Genomic DNA, 22,613 nt, shown 5'->3' with positions numbered 1-22,613 from the left:
CGTAAGGGCACTGCGTGGTAAAAGTTGCGTTGTAAGGATGTTTCCCCCCCTAGGCGGTTACCAATGTTGTTACTGGGTTTTACCATCATTGGCATGACACAATTGCCCCATATGTTCCCTTCAGGTCCAGTGAGTTATGATTCTGAGCCACAAGTATTTGTTGATATTTTACATGTTCACAAAAGGCCTGCATGCTGCACGCTTCCCTGACACATGAAAGAACATCCCTGAACATTAGCTAATGCGGATAACTGTCTTTCATCTGTCTGGAAAAGAGAAGTCTAGACAAAACACTCTTATCGGCTGTGTTTTTCCTTCAGCTGCTCGGAGATGAGCCATCCTAAAATGGAAGTTATGGATGCTGGTCCCAGCCGGGTTTCCCCTCAGCTGCATGCATGCCCTCTTCTGTCTGCACACAACAATCATAGCAGGAAGCGGAAACCGGCCGCAGTGTCCACGAGGCCCTGGCCGGCGGACGTCAGCCAATGGGAGGCCGCTGTCATTGTTCAGGGGATACAAAAGGCGCTCTGTTGGGAAGCAGCAAGAAAGAAGCCGAGGACTCGCGGCCTGTCCAATAATTACACTGGCACCAGAGACAGGAACCTCAATCAGCGCACACCGCAAACGTGTCTGGTCACAAAAAAAAGGCAAACGACTCCGAGTTAACCTCTCCCCAGCCATGCACGAGCTTAAGCTCCGTTTAATTAAGAAAGTATGTAAACAACTTAACTCAGAGAATGGGCACGCAGAGCAGGATGCCACCTGTGGGTTTGCATTATATTACAGCTTGTTGGGACGTGTTTTCCCAGGCACATCTGACAATAGCTGAGTTAAAACTATATATGTTCAAGAATTGGAAAGTAAACAGAAAATACATTATTAACTAATAAGACAGCAAACGTGTTATGAAACTGAAAAAATAAGTTTGAGGATGGCATACGAGCAACCTATTTTGCAGAGATCGGAGGCGCTCTTAAGGTGGCATAAAGTGCTTTACAGCTAACCAGCTGCTGATGACGTCCTGTCATGAAGAAAAGTGCACCTTTTCCCAGAGCGCGCTTTTACGATAAATTGTGTAGTTCTCCTTTTTAAAGTCTAGGGTGTTTGGCTGGACTCTCCTTAATATGACAATAATTAAATCAGTATTTTGCATAAATACGTGTCACGCCTATCAGGTGTCTTGTGACAAGTTTGAAGAGTCCCTGCAGACAGGCTTTCCCTTGGCATGCCTTTACTTTGAGTTTTGTTTTCTATTTTCTACCAGAAGTACTGGGGGTGACTTCCACACAGAGACATGTAACAACTACAAAGGTATTTGCACTTTCGCCTGAGAGGTGTGTCTGGAAGCCATGTACACGGACAGAGACCTGCGCTATTTGTAGTCCGGTTCAAACAGGAACAGTGAGCAGCAAGCTTTCCCCCGGGGAGTTTAAAACACACTGCATGACATAGCTCGCAGCTATGCGTGCTTGTGCCCCGGCCCGCTGTCACATGTAATGTGAGCAGCTCCTGCTGGAAAGGGAAAAAACACTAAAAACTCCAGCTCAAATACCACTGCCACATCCTGCACGAAGCAGCTTTATAAGAAGCATTTATCGCTGAGAAATGTGGAATGTGCCAACGAAAAAAGCCCCAACACTGAATGCGAAGAAAATGCACAGGGTGAATGCACAGCCTCGTCAGTCACCCTCTCGATTGTGTTCTGAAAGTGCTCTGTTCACTGCAAGTCACAAATCTGTTAAAAACAACCATTCTACTTTTTACAAATAACAGATTTTTATGAAAATATCTGAGATTGGGCTGCTTTCTATCCACAGAAAAAGTCGCTCGTTCTGTTAAAAAGACGCATCCCTGATCCAGAAAAAAAGACAATATTGCATTCCCTAAAAAAAAGTTGAACTGTTGCCTAATAGGATCCAAGTGCCAGAGCGAGCGGCATGACATCACTCCCCGAGCTGCAGGCGAGTGCACAGCGGAAAGCTCAGGCGAGGGAAGCGGTGTCAGTATCACTGTACCTGGGCCGGGCAGCGCTGCCCCCGCCGCGCCATGGTCCCGGAGGCGTCCAGTCCCAGCCGCGGTCCTGTCCCCTAGCTGCGATCCCGGGATCCCCGCGCCTCAAGGTCCGGTACCTGCCGGGCGTCCCGCCGCTCCCGCATGTGACCTTTCGCGGCACTCTTCCCGAAACAACTGATTGCAGGAAAAACTATCTGGCCGGGCAGTTGTCATGGTGACTTGTTTCAGCGCTCTCGCCTCTCTCTCTTCTGCACCCTGCTGCCCCGCCCCCTCTTGTCTCCTCCCCGCCCTCCCTTTCTCTGCTACACCCCCCAACTCATTCAAACTCACAGCCAGTGCAAACACGCATCCCAGATAAACCCTGCACGTCACTATTGTATACAACTCCCTCACACTGAACACACCAAGCACATTACATCAACACACACCACACCTAGGAACAGCCAACACAGCGCACACAAATACATGATCCAGTGACACTTGCAAACACATCACAATAAAAGCACCGCTCACCCATGCACACACAGCAGAGGCACTCACGACTATATACATACAACATGAAAAGTGAGCACGGCACGCACACTAACGTAACACATGTAAACCTGCATACAAAACATACTACACCATAAACTCACACGCACCACATCCGCGTATACACAAAACACACAAGTGACACACACACCCCCCTGTGTGTACACTGGCACTAAATGTTGATATGAATTCGTGCTTTAGCAGCGTGGCTCACTCAACAAAACCTTTCTTCCTGGCAATCGCTCCTTCACGCCAATCAAACAGGGAAGCTGATTTATTGAGCCCATTGTTGCAGTGCCGCTTTGGAGGTGTTACTTGTCAATATCTATCCTGCTTTCTTTATTGTTTTGTATTATGTGTTAGGTGACGGTTTACCTAGAACAACAACTCGGAAAAGTCTCAGCGAAGTACCAGTGGGGCGGGCGGGCTTGCTTTTTGTAGTTCTGTTAAGTTATTTTGTTTTCGCTGTGATCTTTTCCCACACTACCACAATCACTGACGAGCCTCCCCCCGGCACAGCCCGCATTCTTACCGTATTGTGAAGCAGGGGCCCGGTTAGTGGCTTAATCAGCGCAGGTATTCACGGGGACCGGGCAGGACTTCCTGTATTCTTTCATCTTTCTGAAACTGAGAAGAAAATACTTTGGTCAGGAATGCGCAATCCGCTATCTGACGGCGAAGGTCGCAGAACGAAACAATTGTGGCTTTAACAGACTACACATGGGTACACCATCATGGGAGCACCGGGGCTGGGAACACTTTTTTTATTGACTGCGCTGATCCAGTGCTTGAAATAATAAAAAGAGAGTGTATACATTTTTAATAGTATAACTTAAGAGTACCTGTTCAGAAGAGAACATTGGAAGTTGCGGAAATAATGTGTCACCCACAGCTCCAAGACATAACAAACACTCGATTTATTGTAAATCAAATATTGAGAAATATTTCCCTGATCAAACACATCTCCAGTAGTATCAGATGCACCTTTGAGCCCATGCAACTCAATGCATCGTGCATAAGTTCGCACAGGAACCACCACCTCAGAAACATCAATTGTCTAAGTCTGAGCGGTGAACTCTGCTCCGCTCGCGGATTTTGCAGAGTTTTTCACAATCCGCGTTACACAGAGTTTTTTTCCTCACTCAAGCTCATCAATATCAAGTTAGCGAGCGCAAGAGAGGAAAATCCACCTCCCAGCAAGATATTTCCTCATTCGCTTGTTAACGTCAAGTTTGCGAGCGAGGGAAATCAAACTCCCGGTGAGATTTCTCAATGCAGGCAGTCTCATTTCTCAATGCGAGGGGCCGCTTATGCTCGCGACTGCTCGCGTTGAGAAACCGCCCGTTCGCATTGAGAAAGCTGCAGCTCGAGTAGAAAATCTACTCGAGCGGCAGAAAGGAAGCAGCGTCCTCTTGCGGCGACTTGCGCTGTGCACAATACCATTCGAGATAATTTCACAGCGCGGACAAACACCTGGCGTTGAAAATTACTGCAAACAACATTTTTTGAATGCACTCCACCGCTTGCGGAGGTCCACGCAGCGCAACACAGTTTTTTTTTGCACTTTGCAGCGTTAACTTCGCAAACTGCGCCCAGGCTTACAATTGCCATCAATTATACAACAAAGCCCCTATCAGTCACAGCTATGCCATGAGGTACACATATCAGGTACACACACATATACTGATATCAGCGACTCTTCATATCTCCAAGCTGGGCAGCTTCGCGCGTCTGTGGGGAGGCATGACAGGAGCACTCCATATCAGTGCTTCGCGGGCTTTTCGCTAGGGTCGCACTATAGAAATACCATATACATACATATAGACATACCACTAGGCCAACTTTCTCAGCCCAGCCACTAGAACATGCCATGCCATGCATTTGGCACTTCTGGATTCTGGGGCTATGGGCGGACAGTGGTTCAGCTCTTCTGCCTGCTTCCCGCCTACCCTTGGCTCACCGACAGGAGTGTGAGTGCCCAAGGGGCAAGGGAGGCTGATCCTGTTCTGCTCCATGGCCTTGATGTTTCCATCCATCTTATTCCACTAGCTGTGCAGTGTACACGCCTGATTCATGTGACTCCGGCTGTCCTGGAGCCCACACAGAGCTTACCCACAGATGAGCAGCATTTACTTCTTTGTGACTGTCGTGGCATATAGTTTGTTAGCTGCACGATTGTCAACTCCACCTCGGCTAACCATTTCACTGTTGTTTCCATGGACCCTGTCATCATTTGCCCTGAACTCCCTGACAACTACTAGACTACCAGCTTGCTGCAACCATCTCTTTTGAATTTTGTTATGCTTATAGCAGCCATGTTGAAAGTAAAAAGGCCCACCCACTTTTTTCATAAATATTTATGGCAAAGTCTATAACGATCAGTAGGACTGGGCGCTTCCATAACACCCTTGTTTAAAATAATGGTACTGTGTAAATAGTTGTTTTGCAATCAAATCTATTAAAGTGTCCTTTTGCAAACTGTTAGTATGCAGCAATTACAAATGTAACCATCTCCTCGCATCCAGGACACCTCCATTCTTAAGATATTGTGTTACTGCCTCTCAGTAATTTGCTAATATGGCAACAGGTATCACCATTTTAACTGAGTGGATTCAAAACGCATGAAATTCAAAAGTCTCAGAAAACCCATAGATGGTGAATAACCTTTTAAGAGTCAAGCATGTCAAACACACAGTAATAGCTGCTCCCTTTTTCCTTGTAGGAGGTAACCATGATTACTACAGATGTTTCTGTGTACATGTAATGATTGTTCTCTTGGGCACCCATATTCAAAGGCTATCGAAATGTTCCATAAAATCTGAATGTCCTACATTGGGCTCCATGTTGTGTAAACTAAGACTCCGGCTTGGTACTACAAGGGTTGGTTTTCCCACCCACGGGTGCCAGAACTTGCTTAAGCGCAGAAACGCTTGAGTGTGAAAGTCCAGGTTGTTCCAGGCCCACACAATCCCGCTCAACATACTTGTGTATGTGGTATCCGTGCTTTCTGGGTTACTAACAGTTCCTCAGAAGGTGTCAGAAACACAATGGTAATTATAACCCAATTTTGTTCTTTAGAATATCACACACAAGTACTGCACTAAGAAAATACAATTTATATTCAAATGTATTCATTTAAACAGTCTCATCCTGTTGCTTAGTACATGAGTAATAACCACACAAAATATAATTAAAATAGCACTTATGCATGCAACTAACAGCGAGAATAATATGACAATTTCTAACATCGTTAGAATGTCATTGGTAACCTCGCACCCAAAAGACTACTTCTATAGCTACACTATGACAGCATAGAGTAGCTAACTAGCGGCATCTAGAGTTTCTTGGGATTCAGCACACTGCATTCTTGTTTACTACAAAGAAGATGTGATTATCAGACTTCAGCCAGGAGAGAGTGTTTCCTCAAAAGGAAAACATACATCTACTGGGTTCAGCTCCTCTCCTCTTGAAATTGCCTCATTATTAACTCTCAGCATTGAAAGGATGATGCAGCAGTATGGCAGTCTGCCAGTCTCTGGCAGGACCTTGGGTGATAATCTGGGACGAAGACCTCTCTGAATCAATGCCCACTTCATGTTTTTAGGTCTCGCTAGACGAAAGCAAAAGCGAAGCTTTTGCTGTCTATGCGAGACAACTTATGTAATCACTTTTGGGGGAATGTGGACAGCAGACTGTCACGAGCTTCTCCTGCCGGAGATTGTACCTCGTGAGCACGCACGTATTCCCATGCGCAAAGAAAGCCTCACTCACGCATGCGCACATACACACACTGCATACACACACGCACCCCCCCTTAAACAGGCACACAGACAGACAGACGCATGCACAGACACACTCAAAAAGACACACGCGCGTACACCCCACCCCCACTCACCCCTCCTCTCCCTCAACACACTCACCGGTTCTGGTGGTGCTCGGCGGCGGTTCTGCCTCTCGGGCGGCGGTAGCGCTTTGCGGGGCTCTCTCACCACATGAGAGCCCCGCCTTCCCCATGCGCCCGGCCGCTCTTCACCCGGTCCCCCATCTCGGGACCGGGACGGAATCCGGAGCCTTCGTGGCTCTCTCTCGCTCTCTCCGCGATGGGGCGGTACTTCCGGCTGGGGCCGCGATGGGGTTGGCCGGCTGCCCAACCGCTTCCGGGTCGTCGCAGGCAGCGCGGCGGCCCGGTGGGGACTTTAACAAACTCCTGGGCTGCGGTGGTGAATTAAAGGCACACGAGGGGTGGGCTCCCTCCCTAATTTAAATATGCCACGAGCGGGCGAAACCTGGAGTGCGGAGAGTACGGAGAGTTTGTGTTTGGCGTTGGGTATGTGAGGAGCAATTTAGGGGAGGAGGGAGGTGGATGGTTAGTTGTTACAATAGTTAGATAGTTTGGATGGCTAGATGGCAGGGTTTTTATTACGTGATTTGCGCCCATCTCATGAGAGCAGCCTTTTCCACACACAGAGATAGCTCGTGTGTTTGCACAGGAGCAGTCTCGCCCGAGTGCATCTAGGTGGATACAAAAGACAGAGGAGGCATTCAGCGGCAGCGCACAGCCCATGGTAGACATGTGTGAGGCCACCACTCTGACTCTAGGTTTGGTTAAAAATGGCATTGATTTGTTGGTGATTATCAGACTGTGTGAGTTTACAGGGCTCCAGTAGGCAGTGATAATCCACTTGTATCTTACTGCGCATTCCTGTGAGCTGTCGCCACCGCCTCCCCAGCTGCCATTCCAACCCACCAACACCCCTTAAACATCATTCTTTCCTACTTCCTGACACGGGTTTCGACGCCTCAAGTGCGCACTCTCTTCCGGTCCACTTATCTTGCAGTCTTAGTACAGAAGAGGTTCATGGCACTTGTCACACGCCATGTCCAAACTGCACCCATCACAGCATGTTCTGATGCCCCCCCCCACCACCACCCCCTAGTAAAGTTTTGTATTATTTTATGAACTGCACTTGGAACTTACATTTACTTTTATCCCCGTGACAAAAAAACTTTTATAACTTTTAAGTTCACCATGTCAAGCAGTGACGTTTCCATCACGAAGGACGTGTCTCAGGAACACCTTCTTATCACGTAGAGCATGTCTTGTTTGGTGATTGATGGCTGCCCCTCAGCTTGACATTGGCAGAAGGTTTTTTTCCCTCTACAAGTAGTATTGTATTTGTTTAAAATTTGCACGTGGGTGTGGATCAGGTGTGTTATTTTTATAATTAGTACCTTTAATGCACAACTTTGAGGTTAAAGTATTCAGTATAATATGGGTGATGGGTGATGGTGTACACATGCAGCTAAAGAAAACTACAGTGTACACACCTCAGCTGCTTACCTATGAATTACACAAGGACACCACAACGCAAGAACCATTCCTCAGCCGTATTTATGGAGGCACTAATTTCTCAAATTGGTTTGTCCTCCCAGGACAGACTCACTCCTCTTCTTCTCTTTTTTTTTTTTAAAGCACACATTTGCAATTAAATAGGTCTCACATTTGCAAGAGTTTAAGCTATCAGCATTGTAAATGACATGGTCTTTTATATCTGTTTTAAAAACAACACATAAATAAAAGGCATTGTCATTTACAATGCCAATAGCTCAAACTCTAACAAATGCGAGACCTATTGCATTGAAAATGCTTGTTTTTTATAGTATTGGCCAATGACATTTTTTCTACATTGGGGAATTTCCATTTAATTCCGGGCATGATCAGTAGGAACCAATTTGATAGTTCAAGACAAACCAGTATAAGCCAGTATGACAAAAAGTATATAAATTCAGACGACATTTATACATTCGCATTTATACATTCACTGACTTTGAAATATAGATAACAGAGAACTTTTCCCAGGCTTATTTCGCCTTAGTTATTTGTTAAGTTCTTTGTCTTGCTGATTTGAGACTTTTACAGGTTCTTCGAGAAATAAGGATAGACCATTTCTAGTTCACAGTTAGACAGGGGACCTTAGTGATGGGGCACAAAAGGAAGCCCCTGGCCTTTGGGTCTTTGGCATTCAAACTGCACAAAGAGAAAGAGCTTACACTAAAAAGTTTTTGTAACAATCACTGGTTTAAGCCACAATGAATAGGGTCTATAACTTTTGTTCTCAAATACAAACTTTATGGTTTTGGACAAGTGGCCTTAAACTCATGGAGATATTTTGTTCTCTGTGACTTATGCTAATGGTATCATCTTTTAGCTTGATCTTGTGCGGAATATCTAATGAGCTTCCTAATTTGTCTCAGAAAGATTTTTAAATCATGTCCTTTATCTTTTCTAATTGATTGTCACCCACATCACCATGATTTAGAGTTTATGTTGACACCATAAATTTACTTGCCCAATACTATCAGTCCATAAATGTCTCCATAGAAACTTTTTTTCACTTCTATGTCTCTAAAGAATTGAAATAGTCAATTGTTTATCCTGCCAGGAACGATTGAATAATTTGACACCCTTGTATTCACGGCCAGGGAAGTCGAAGCGGTTTTGAGAGCTATCCCCAGGGGCAAAGCACCTGGTCCTGATGGTATCCCTGCGGATATTTTTTTGGAGGACCTAGACCTCTGGGTTCCATATCTGGTGCGTCTGGTTAATGCATTGGCAGCGGGCGCCAGAGTACCCGATTCTTGGGCGGGTGCCGAAATACTGCCGATCTTCAAGAAAGGTGATCGGTCGGTTCCATCCAACTATCGGCCGATCAGCTTAATAGACGCGGTTCAAAAGATTATTACCCGTCTTCTGCTCACTAGGATCCAGGCATGGATAGAGGAGTATGACATCCTCACCCCTCTTCAAGCAGGGTTCCGATCCCATGTGAGTACTTTGGACCAGGCATTCCGTTTTATGCTTCTACATTGGAAGACTGTTACCTTGGGAAAAGGCAATCTGTATGCGGCCTTCGTGGATCTTAGGTCAGCATTTGACCTGGTCCCAAGGGCAGGATTATGGAACTCTTTACTGGATATGGGTATGCCTCCTATATTGGTTCGCCTTATAGTGAACCTCCATGCCCAGACCTTTGCTTATGTACGCTGGGGAAAACCGAGTGAGGTTACGGAAAATTTTCCAGTGGATAAGGGAGTCAGGCAGGGCTGCGTCATGGCCCCTACCTTGTTTTCCCTATATATCAATGGGGTAACCAAATACTTTGATAACTTCTCCACGGATGCTCCGAGCCTGGCGGGTTTGAGAATGCCCCTGCTCATGTTCGCTGACGACACTCTCTTGCTTTCTCGTACCAGACAGGGTCTGCAAAAGGCCTTGATAAGGTTCGAGAGTTTCTGCAGCGAACATGAGCTGGAGGTGAATGTGTCAAAAACCAAGTTTATGGTTTTGAGGGGACACAAGCAAATAAACGCCAGGGTCTCCATGGGGGATATCCCCCTCGAACAAACTAAGCATTTTACCTACCTGGGAGTTACCTTCAGCGACACATTGAGCTGGTCACATCAGATTGATCTTATGGCTCTGAAACATCAACAGCTGGGTGGGGCACTGATTAAGGAGCATAAAGGTTCATTTACGAGGCCAATGTCCCCGCTTATAAAGATCTATGGTGGGAAGGTACTATCAGCGGTTCTCTACGGTGCGGAACTATGGGGTGGTAGCAATCTGAACCCTCTAATGCATGCCCAAAATACATTTTTAAGGTTATGTATAGGTTTGCCACAGTCGACCCCCTTAACCCCCCTCCTTTATGATCTTGGGTGCCATTCGGTGGTGGACCAAGCAAGATTACGTTCTTTATCCTTTTGGCGTCGTATGTGGACAACACCGGAGCTCCATTATTATGCTGCAGCATGTCTGGAGGTTAAAAATAGTCCAGGTGCCACGAACATTGGGTGGTTCAAAGACCTTAAGGCTATCTTACTAGCTCTGGGTCTTGACTCATTGTGGTCATCGCCCGAGTCAGCCATTTTTCCCTCAAAAAGGGTTCTTAAACAATGTTACTGGGACTGGGTGACTCTTAATATGTACCTAAAATCGAGCTCTAGTAGCCTTACTGGTCGGTTTATTGTGCATAAAGATGTGCCCAAGCTTGAGGGGTATTGGGATGTCATAACCAAACCCCTGGACCGCAAACTATTTTTTCAATTCAGATGCGGTTCGCTCCCCATTGGGGAGTTTACCAAAAAGTGGGGAACAGAAAGGACGGGGTTCTGTCCCAAGTGTCATGGTATTGGGGAGAGCCTGAATCACTTTTTGTATGTATGCCCGCTGTATTCTGCTCCCAGAGCTAAATGGCTTGGACCGGTCTGTAGAAATCTGGGTACCCGAATGGCTGTGGAAGCCACTAGATTGTTAAGAACTAATCTAGATTCCCTTATTGTTGTCGGGGTTGCTAAATTTCTTGGCTGGGCCTGGGTGCTTAGAAGTAGGTATAATAAAAGTACACAACTGGTGATAGCTTAGTTACTGTCAAGCACCTGTCCTTTGGTTGTTCTAGAGCTTTTATGTATAACCTAGTATATTTGTTTAAGAAATTGACTAATCTTAAATGACTTACATATTGTCTTAAAATGATTTATGGCTGTATTAAGTTCCTTTGTTAAGTTGCTTAATTATTTGTACAAGAAGCTGATTAGTTATAAATGATTTAATAATTGTTTAATTGCACATGTATGTCTATTTTGTTTTTATGTCTTTTATGATGAACTAATCGAATAAAGACTTCTTGAACTTGATTGAATAATTAATCTTTAATTAAAAAAAAAACTATCCACCAGGTCTGCCAAATATCTAAACTCTTGGCCATTGATTTGATTGATACAATATGGGCCCCTCTGCCATTTTAAACATTATCACCATGTCCCATAGGTAACAAATTATGCCTTTAATTTGGGTCTCTTATTCATCCCCCTCCTCCAATAACCCATTTGAATTGTCGCCCATTAAAGTTCGAGAACAGAGTAGGGCAGCAGTCTAGATGTTGACCAACAGGAACTTCCTGGAATGGCAGGAAAGGGGCAGGAGTAGGGGTTTGCCCTGTGGGGGGAGAACGAGGGTCAACGTGAGGAGTCTTGCTTCTCATAAGTGAGCAGTGTAAGCTAACATATGGAAACACAATAAAGAAAGAAGAATGACAAAGTTCTTGCTGTCCTCCTTTGACTGAACGCTGTCATATCTCCTGCCCACTTGCAAAAAAGAAGACTACAAACTGGTGACTAAGGTGGGATCCACAGTGAGCCATCCAGAGCCACAGATAAGCCACTAACATTGTGGCAAGTAACAGGCAAAGCACCAGTGCGAAGGAAACAGTAGGAGCGAGTCAACACTGAGTGTGATCCAGATGAATAGCTAGAATCTACAAATAGACATCATTAAGGAAACCCACGCCACCCCCAGCCAGCTCAAAGAGTGAATGAGCAGCACAAGCTAAGCTTGACCAAGCTACTACTAAGATATCAGCATGAAACTCAGCATGCATGAATGAACAGCACAAGTAAAGCACACCCATGCTAATATTAAGGAAATCAGTGCCCACAAAATGAACAGTACAAATGAAGAACAACAACTCTGCCATTATGGAAGAAATCAGTGCGAACACCCCCCATCCAGCGCAATTTAGCAGTACAAATGTCCATAAGTGGGTCCAGACACAAGTGAGCATCATCCAAAGCAAGTGATGACATAATATGGCACAGATCCCCACTTAAATAAATGGAGAACCCTGACCTTATTAAGGAGCTGTACACATGCAGCTACAGCAGAGGTCATTTTGAAGCCAGGCAGCTACAAGAAAATCTTTTGAAGTCTATGGATCAGCCAACTTGAAGTCAGGCAATCTGGAAGAAGCCTATTGAAGTCTATAAAGCGGCCCTCTTGAAGTGAGGCACCACCAGAAAACCTATTGAAACCTATGAGGGGCATTACAAATACAGGCATACAGCCGAAACAGCATACATTTCACCTTAGAGCCGCGTAGACCCAGGAACACTGACAACATATACCGCATGACAAGGAACAACACCATGAGAGGTGACTCAATATGGCAGAACAACCTAACAGTAAAGAAATAGAAAGAACAATGTAAACAGGGAGGAAACCCGGAAGAGGGTCAACGCCATATTTCTGACCCCCAGGTCAACTACCCCTCTTGACAGGAAACTCCATTGGACCAAAGTGGAAGGAGTGGCTAAAAATTTTGAGAAATTGATACACCCGTCTGGGGAAAAAGATGAAAAATGAATTCTGGCTACAATGAAGAACTTTATTGGAAAAGAATATGCAAAATAATTTGAGAATTACCACTGATTCAATCTCAGACTTACTCAGCAATATGCACAGCACTGGCCACAAAATGTCCACCTAAGAAAAGCATTGACTATGAGCGATACAAATTCAACCTCGCATCACAAGAAAAGGGAGAATTAGTGGGCGACTTGATTATGAGACTGCATCACTTAGTCAAATTCTGCAAATTCAACAAATTATTGAAGGATGCTGTCAAAGTCACTCAGAAGATGACTGCTGCAGAAAAGTTATACTGTAGATGAAATTGAAGAATTAACAAGATTCAATGATCAGGCACAGGCAAAGATAATTAAAGAAGGAAAAGCAGAAAAAAGAGAACAGGAATCCGGCTGCACAATCAAGCATGACATAAAACAAGGAGGAACCAGTCATGAGTCACCAAATCCAAAAGTTGACTCCACTGGAAAGACAAACAACACAGCACGGAAAGAAAGAGTGCTATCGATGTGGGAAGACATACAATGCAATGGGACAGGAATGTCACAAATGTGGGAAGGAGAATCTTTTTTGAGAAAATGTGCAAAGAATCAAGGAATACATCAACATGGCATCCATAAGACCACAAAACTAGACATCATGCAAATGAAGCAAGAGACACTAATATCAGTACATCAAGATCTTGCACATCAAGAAAGATGACTAGAATGAAACAGTCAATATCTAGGTCGTCATCAGAAATTTCATCCTCAGCATCGTTTGAAACTGATTAATATCTCTTAATGGTAGCCCATGAGGAAGAAGCCAAACGTAAATTTCAGCGCACTCAAATTACCGAGGGAAATCAGTGCACTAATTTCATACTAGACAGCGGTGCATTGTTAAACTACATGGGCACAGCAGAATACGGGAAGATAAAACAAAAAGCACAGTTGCAGCCAGCTAAGGTATACGTGTACAGCTGGATGAGAAAGAAACCTCTACCATGTTTAGGTTAATTTACCACTCACTTACAAGTATTGATCCACAGAAGCAGATATATAAGTAATGGATGGCTCCGGACTAGCGAAGGACTTACATAGTTCACCGACAGCTGAACAACTTAAACTAAGTACAGTGCTATATATGGTAGAAGATGTACCATCAGCGTTGTGCCTACACAGAAAGCTATTCAGTGGACTGGAAAATATGAAGGACTTCACGGTGAGACTGCACATCAACCATCACGCCAAGCCAGTAACTCAACATCATAGAAGAATACAATTTCACATACAAAAGCACAGAAATACTCCTATTCAATCCAGCACCGACCTGGAATAGAAAACAACCCTTCATACTACATGTCTCAGCACCCTCTTCAAAGAAAGAAAAGCACCTCATCTCCAGAGGAGAATATCTAAACTTTATAATGAACCAATTGGTGCCACCACCACTGTTGCTAACCATAATTAAAGAAGCCACTTAAGCGGACACCACCTTGAGGGAAGCGAAAAGACGGATCCAATAAGGGCAATGGTAACATCTGGAACAGAAATCAATGGAAGAACAACACATATGAACGACCTATCAGTATTTCAGCAGATACAGGATACAGGAAAGAATGACTGTGACCCCTCAAGGAGACACCAGAATAGTGATTCCCTGATCACTTCAATCAAGGGTGATAGACCTTGCACATGCAAGGCATAGGGGAATAGTGGCAAAGGAAAGAGCGCTAAGATACCAAATATGATTTCCTAGGACTGAAACGTTGAAGACAAATTCAAACCATGCCATCAATGCTAAATGACCAGTGAGACACCAAGACCACCACAATTTCAAATGTCAGCCACAATGGAAATAGTTTGGCACACTGTTGCAATGGACGTCTTCGGACCTCTAGCGTACGGAAAAAACATCTTGATTATGATGGATGAATATTCCAGATTTTCAGTTGCTAAACAAGTCTCATCAATCATCGCAAAATTAGTGATCCTAAAGGTGGAGGAGATATTTGTAGGATGTGACATTACAGAAACGGTGAAAACAGAGAACGCCGCCGTTCAATGGCAAAGACTTTGCTGAATTTGCAGCTCACCTAGATTTGAACCACCAAAAGCTCATGCCCCTCCGGACACAAGCAAATTACATGGTGAAGAACTTTATGAGAATATTAAAAAGGGCAACACTACAAGCAGAACAAGGGAAACATTATTACAGCAAGTGCTCAACATAATCCCAGTGCTTACCACAACACCCCACATAGCACCATGGGGCAGTGTCCAGCCACGCTCATCTACGAGAGTAAACTCAGTAACAGAATAGCAATCTGGAACTATTGCCTAAATCAAGAATGCACACATCAAGCTCATGCCAAAATACAAACTAGAGGCACAAAAGCAAAATAAAATAAAAAATGAAAGAAGACGCAAATAGACAGAGACGAGATCAAGATTCCAACATTGACATCAGCGACTGGGTGCTAGTGAAACAACATCAAACTAAGAAAACGGACACAAGATACAATCCTTGCCCCCTTCGAGTAGTACAGAGGAATGGTACAATGATCACTACCAAAACCAGAGACAACTAAGTGTCCTGAAACATATCATATTTTAGACCTTACTACAATAAGAAACATGAGAGGCGAAAATTACAGATTGGACATTGAATGGGAGAGCGACAGCAAGCGCACTCACGAATCTCACCAAATGACATAAATCACCCATAACCTCTGAAAGTCGAAGAGAGCATCCAAGAAGCACAAAAGACTCATCGAAGAGACTGAATAAATCTTCCCAATGGGGAGGGGAGAAAGAAGGTAGAAAAAAAAATAACGTTGTCTGAGTGGAGGGGAAAAGTAATGTCAGTGATGAAAGGTCAACCACGGAGTAGACCAACAGTCTAGCTGCTGAACAACAGGAACTTCCTAGACTGACAGGAAAGGGGCAGGAGCAGGGGTGTGGCCTGTGGGGGAAAAAAGGGTGGTCATGTGAGCAGGGTAGCTCTTCATAACTAGGCTGTGTGAGCTAATGCAGGGAAACACAATAAAGAAAGAAGAATCCCAAAGTTATTGGTGTCCTCGGTTAGCTGAAGGCTGCCATTGGTCCTGACCACTCGCGGTAGGGAACACTGCACACCATTTACTTTTGATTATGTGATAACGCCTCCTTTCAAACACTGACAAGGTACCTACACTTACACTATGCCCTACAATTTCTGTATGGAAAGTATTATGGGGCAGCCCTAGATTCCAGGGAACCTGGGAAAATCAATAATATGAAAAGACAATGGTCCCCTTGAAGGAAGAGAAAGCCTAGACTTCCTGGCTAATCAAATAAGGGTATCAAGCGTTTCAGAGAATTCGTAACAAAAATATAGTTACATTTATTCACTGTGCAGTCTTTTTTTAGTATGCAAGCACAACAAAGGTACTCCAACAAAAACGGCCCAGGGAAAGTGAATGGTGACACATATGAAAGAATGTGCACTTGTGCTATAGTAATAGCCTATGTACAATACTAGTGGCTGATACAAATTTAAATCTTATCAACATGATTCTGAATGAGAGTACAGTGTGTACTTTATCATAACTAATATCAGTCCACTAGTGTCATTGTCAACGTTTCTGGAGTACTTTTAAACAGGGTTATCATCAGGACCAAAACAAGACAATGAATCATTCGCTGTGATTCTGAATATGGATTTTCCAGAAGGAATCCAGTTTGATGAATCGGGGCAATTGCCAGAAGGCTGATGTTGGGCACCGTCAAAAGATCGATTGCAGGCAAACCCCAAGAATTCAGATCCGCAAGGCAGACGCTGTCTGTAGCAGCCTGCAATAGTGCCCGTCATCAGCCTTCTGGCGATCCTCCTAATTCATCCTGCTGGACAGCCACGGCCGGTGGTAGGTGTAACTACAGGGCGGTGACGTAGGGAGGGGGAGGGGCAGGGTGGGGGAATGTAATGTATGGATTACGGACTTTAACAGGTAAGTAAACATATAAATTAATAAAACGAATTTCGTTGTGTGCACTGCATCACCAAATGCGATGCAGTGCGCGCAACAAAATTCGTTTTATTAATTTATATGTTTACTTACCTGTTAAAGTCCGTAATCCATACATTACATTCCCCCACCCTGCCCCTCCCCCTCCCTGCGTCACCGCCCTGCAGTTACAGCTACCACCGGCCGTGGCTGCTGCTGGATGCAACTTCACAGTGTCCAGTTGTTAAGAAACAGGGTCGGACTGGCTGTAGCGGGCACCGGGCATTTCCCCGGTGGGACGGAGGAGTGGGGGCCAGTTTTCTGGCCGTGGGGAGCCGGTTTTGCCACTGGGGGCCAGTTTTGCAGTAGTACTGCAATTTCGGTCAACTGTAACAAAAGCAGGAGTGGTGCTTATTACTCCCTGGGCCGGTCGAGCGGCAATCTGCCACGGCTGGTTGCTGTTACCAGACCGGCCCTGTTGGGAAACCCATATTCAGAATCACAAGCTGCACCGAATCATCATTTTATATTGGTTGCTACAATGTCTTGGTCCTGTTCACGACCCCTTTTAAAATTATTCCACTAGGGTTGAAACGTTGACAATCACACTAGTGAACTGATATCAATTATGATCATGTACACGTACTCTCATTTAGTCTCATTGATAAGGTTTACATTTGTATCAGCCCCATGTATTGTACATATGTTTTGAATAAAGCAACAGTGCACACTATATCACGCATGTCATCATTGACTGTCACTGAGCCATTTTGGCTATAGACTGAATAAATGTTACTGTATTTTTGTCCATTCAATTTCTCTAAATCACTTGATATTATTATTTGATTAGCAAAAGGTGTAGGCTTACACTTCCTCCGAGGGGATTACATTTTTTACACACACACGCACGCACAAACGCACGACACGTCTGCAGCTCGCTCTGTTTCAATATGTTCTTCTCAACATTTTCATCATTCATCGAAATCTGATCTAGGATGGAGCTGACACAAAACAACAATCTTTGCTGGACTTTCAGTTACAACAATGAGCCACTGTCTGTTATCTTACAAATGTATTACTAGATCCTTTCACAATCACATCTGGCTACGGTCACATGCAAATGATTCTATGCTTTCATGCACAGCTTGTTTGTGCCTGAAAATTGTGCCTCTGAACTAAACTCACTGTAGGGTTGACAAGGGGTTCCTGTCTTTTGATTCCTTCTGTGAACTCATCTACAAGGCAATTTCCTCTTTGACCTCACACCTCTCACACTGAAAGATTTTCAAACACTTCTTATCCCTTATCTCCAAAATATTGGAATAACAACTCTGTATTCCATCTGGCAGGCAAATCTAACTCATCTTTTGTCACAATATAATTGTTGAACCCTCTCAGCCAACTCTCCCGCCCAGTGGCGTAGCATGGTGTGTTGGGGGTCCACTGGGGCGGTTGACCTGGGTGCAAAATTCTTAGGGGCACAACATTTTAAAAGAAAGTATTGCGCCCCCTAACCTGTGTGAAACAACTTTCAGAATGAATGGTCTACAGGTTACGGGGTGCAATACTTTCTTTTAAAATTATGCCCTGGCTGCTGGCAACTCATGCTACGCCTCTGCTTCCCTCTTATGGTCAGTTCCCCCGGCAAAGGCAAAAAACATTTAATGGAGAACAGGCAAGCTGAATAACAGACTGAGTGAGCGAGGGCACAGCACAAAGAACAAGCATTTGCAATGCAATAGGTCTCGCAGCATTAAAGTTTGAGTTACTGGCATTGTAAATGACAATGCTTTGCATTATTATTTTTTTTAATTTGCAAGAAAACGTTAGAGGGGTGGGGGATAAAAGCAGTGCAGGTGGAGAAGGGAACAGGAAATAAAGGTTAAGGCGGGGAGGGAGGATAATTAGCGAGAAGAGGAATTATGAACCTGAAGGAGAGAACGAGAGGATACCCTTGGGGGAAAGTATTGTTATAGCGCACAGTGAGGCGCGTGCTGCGCACAGGGGAGAGACACATGAGAGGTGGGCACTGTGGGGGCTTAGATGCATGTCGTGAGAAGGAGGCAGTCAGAGAAAAGGTGGAGGGACTGAATGAGGCACAGGCAGGCATTAGCAACAGGTTAATAACTACATTTAATTGTACATAGTTTTACATGGCACACGGGGGTCTCGGAGCGCCTAAAAAGAAACAGCGAGGCCAAAAAGTAAGAAAAGTCATAAAAACGGAGGACGTCAGTGGGGAGCTCAGGTTCCCTTCTCCCGAGCTCCCTGTAACCCTGGCGCAGATGCCTCTGCCCTCTCCGCTGATACCCACGTCCTGGAAAGGGTGCCCTCGGCACTGCCACACGCACAGACACAATGTCACGGGGCATCTCTGGCCCCACCAGATCACCATTTCAGCCCTCTCCTTACTCCGCCCGTTTATATCATTCCTTCGGTATAGTGCCACGTGCAGCCGGGAGCTGCTTCGCGACCCTTGAGAATGTAGCGGTGCCAGCTTAGAATAAGCAGAGACGTCTACCAGGGCCCAGCGGATGCCAAGCCCGCCGAGGAGGACGTGCACAAGTGCCCACCAGCTCCGTGGCTGGAACAAGCCTGCGACCACAGTCTTCGGGAACCATGAGGGTGGGCGCGGGGTCACCACGGCAGCCCAGGCGCCAGCTCCATGAAGGGGGGCACGTCTCTAGCTGGCAGAGGCGTCTAGTGATGGGCAAGGGGCATTACGGACGGAGCCCCTCCCTACAGCCTTTCTGACACTTCAAAGTAATAACTAATCAGCAGGCACGTCTGTGATTCTAGTGCCGGGGGATCCTGGCAGTGCCAATGGGCTTGTATATCAAGAAATGAAGTCCTGCTGGCCACATTTCCTATCCAGTTCTCACTCAAATCTGTGTGGAGATACCCTTGCATTTGTGTGCCATGGTACAAAGTTGGCAGTGCCAACGGTCATTTCAACAGGGCAGTGAACCAGCTCCCACTCTTCGTATGCACTGCGTGCTCCATGGGGCACTTTAAAAGGTCATACGTGCCACTCTTGCCCTGGGGTACTTCATTCTAAAGTGGGCGAAGAAGTTATCACGAGATGGCAGTGTGGGCAAGTCCAGGGAGCAGGTGCGCCTTCCCACTAATGAACTTCTATCATACCCCCTACAGGCGACAACTGTAAACTGGCACAGATACCCCTTTTGGGGTTTAGCGCAGAGCACACGACTAATTATGCCCCAGACCCAGGCTGGCTCTGCTAGGAGACACGGTGCAGTACAGCGAGCCCTCCGCTAACAACACGAGCACTTGTAAACTGGCATGGGAGAGTCACTCAAGAGATGCCAGGATAGATAACTCCAGGGTGAGAGAGTATGGGGTGATAGCAGGTGCGGGAGGGGGGTCCCGAGTTTACACCCACCTTACTTCAGAGCCTAGAAACCACGTGGCTAGCTTCGTGAAGCTGTAGCAGTCCTCAGCCTTCCAGATGCCCCCAGTTGGTGCAAAGAGTGTACCCACCGCTGCATTCTCTGAGTGAGAGCCATAGGGCACACCCACACCTGTCTCCTGCTGTTGCTGGAACCAACCCAGGGGCCCGGTAACCGAAAATAAGTAGGAAGAAGCAGAGCATGGCATGGCTTTAAGTTGGGCGGGTCCTGCCAGTGCTCCGCACTCCCAGTAAATGAAACGGCATGCAGTGATGTGACAGGAAGAAAGTGAGTTACTCCTTCATGTGACATAGAACAAAAATCTGTGCTAACAAGCATTGGTACACCTAGTTACACCTAAATACCCCTTTTGGAGACACCACCACCTTTTCCATCCACTAAAGCACTGACATGGGAGATCGGGTCCCCAGAGAGCACCTTGTGTGTTTTTGGGGGAGAGGTGAGGGTGAGAGAAGGAACGCATCTTACGCATCTTTCAACAAGTTTAAAAACAAGTTATTAGCCTTGCGCCACTGCCAGTGATTGCTTGTGTTTTAAGGATTAAACACAGACAAAACCATATGAAAAATGAATTCCATTACGAGGCCTTCAGCGAGAGAGAGACCCAGCGAGCCAAAAAGAACAAGTTGTCCGGTTCCAGCTGCGCTTGAGGAGCGCAGAGAGTGGTATCTGTGCGCGTGCAGTGACGTCAGACAGGAAGCGGGTGCCGCGCAAGAGGGGGGCCATTCGACACTCAGAGATGGACGACAAAAAAAAAAAAAAAAAAAACCCTGCGCCTGCTTGTTTATCAGCGCCGCGCGCTGGTATGCAGACTCCCCCTGCATTCCAGAGAGGCGCGCGACGCGATCCGGACTGCCATGCAATGCTGTGGAGAAAAGACCGGGCCGCGCGCACAACGTTATCCTATGGAAAAAACCTGCGCGCGGCCAGGTGTTGTCTCACTTCGTCGTCTTCAAACTGCTGAGACGCCGACTATAGTTCTCTGGCGAGAACACGCTTTCAGCGCGTTTCTAGCCGAGACCTAAAAATGGTATGTATAATGTGAGGAATGTGAGAATAAAACTAGCTAGCGAGCACCGATTGTAAGATTTATTCAGGTGCACTCACTGCCAGGATTAAAAACAGTGCACCAGCGGGATGGATTTAAACTGCATTTGTAGGGTGGAAAATAGTGGCCAAATTGTGGTCAGCTCTAAACATAGCTAAACGATTTGTCACATATATCTTTCTTCTGCGTGGTTTACCCAAAGGCTTAATCCTTTTTCCCTCTCTTTTTTTGGAGAGCAAGTCACATATGGCATCAACATGAGTGCATGATAACATTCATACATAGAATCACATGAACTAATGGAGTGGAGAGGTGTGGTGCAGCGGCCAGGGCTGCTGACTTCGGAGCACAGGGTTCACGGTTCGGACTCCGGCAGCAGCTCAGCTCAGGACCATTTGACTCTGGCCACAGTTCTGCTTCTGTTGTCCTGCTCTCACTCTTTTAGGATAATCTGCAGTCACCCGTAGGGACACTGGCACCCCTATTATCATTATATGCATACTTCTAAAAGCTTGGGACTGGTTTAGAGGTGTGTAGTGACAGGACGTACTGTAAACAATAATGAAATTAGGTGATTTCCTGAGGCTGGTATGCATCCATGGTATTATTCTCTCTGCCTGTGTGCAAAGTATTGGACCCAAGTCTACAGCAGAAAGCGTAGGAGATCCCTCTTCCTCTCAGGAAATGCAGCTTAGACATTAGAGTGATTCTCATTCCCTGGAGCAAGAAAAGTCCCAGATGGTAGCACACATCTTTGTGTAGTTGGATGCCCCAGGCCAGTCACAGTGCAATAGCTCTGACTTTAAGAACGAAAGAGCTGGATGTGGCATAGCCAGGAACATGGACTTTACTGTTATACTGTTGGCTGTGATTTCTATTACACAAGCTTGGCGGGAGGAAAAAGGTGTCAAAGAGCTGGGGAGAAAATACTCTCGTTCTCTTCCAGAAAAAGAGTTTTATTCTTGGCCGCAGCACTACTGGATTGGGGACTAATGAAACTTAGGAGGAGTAGTGATCCATTGACAGTGTGCATGCGGTATTGAGGTCCTGAGGCGGAAGCTGGGACCACTGCGCGAGTGAGCTTATGAATTGCTGCTAAATTGCTTTTAAAAGAATGAATTTTTAAAAGTGTTATTGTGTACTGTGATTTTAAAACTTATTGAAACTCTCACTCCGGGCATCTTCCTTCAAACTTATTGAACGCTCACTCTGGGCATTTACCTTCTTTCTCCTGTTCCCGCCCCACGAACCCTTCCAGCCCCACCGCAGCCGATTAGGCGCTGCCGGGGACTAGAGCGGAAACCACCATATCAGGTGAGGAGCAGGCGAGCGGCATAGTGCTCCGCCCCTCCCACCTCTACAGCTACTAATGAACCACCCTCCCAGGAAGTGCAGCGGACGTGCGCAGCGGGCGGGTCG

At 45.7% G+C, this 22,613-nt stretch overlaps 1 protein-coding gene across 2 annotated transcripts in view; it reads right to left on the bottom strand.

Moving 5' to 3' along the window:
- DENND2B (DENN domain containing 2B) overlaps positions 1–22,613 on the bottom strand; it is a 1,120,876-nt gene that overhangs the window by 795,572 nt on the left and 302,691 nt on the right. The window contains exon 2 of one of the 2 annotated variants that reach the window (XM_078680987.1): positions 3,077–3,171. The gene's annotated coding sequence lies outside the window, so the exon portion shown is untranslated. Of the gene's footprint in view, positions 1–2,015; positions 2,233–3,076; positions 3,172–22,613 lie in introns of those variants that run through there. The other variant, XM_078680986.1, reaches the window with a different exon arrangement.

This window comes from Lissotriton helveticus, chromosome 3_1 (genome assembly GCF_964261635.1).
Source record: "Lissotriton helveticus chromosome 3_1, aLisHel1.1, whole genome shotgun sequence".
NCBI classification, from domain to species: Eukaryota; Metazoa; Chordata; class Amphibia; order Caudata; family Salamandridae; genus Lissotriton; species Lissotriton helveticus.
This window is presented reverse-complemented; position numbering and strand designations above follow the sequence as displayed.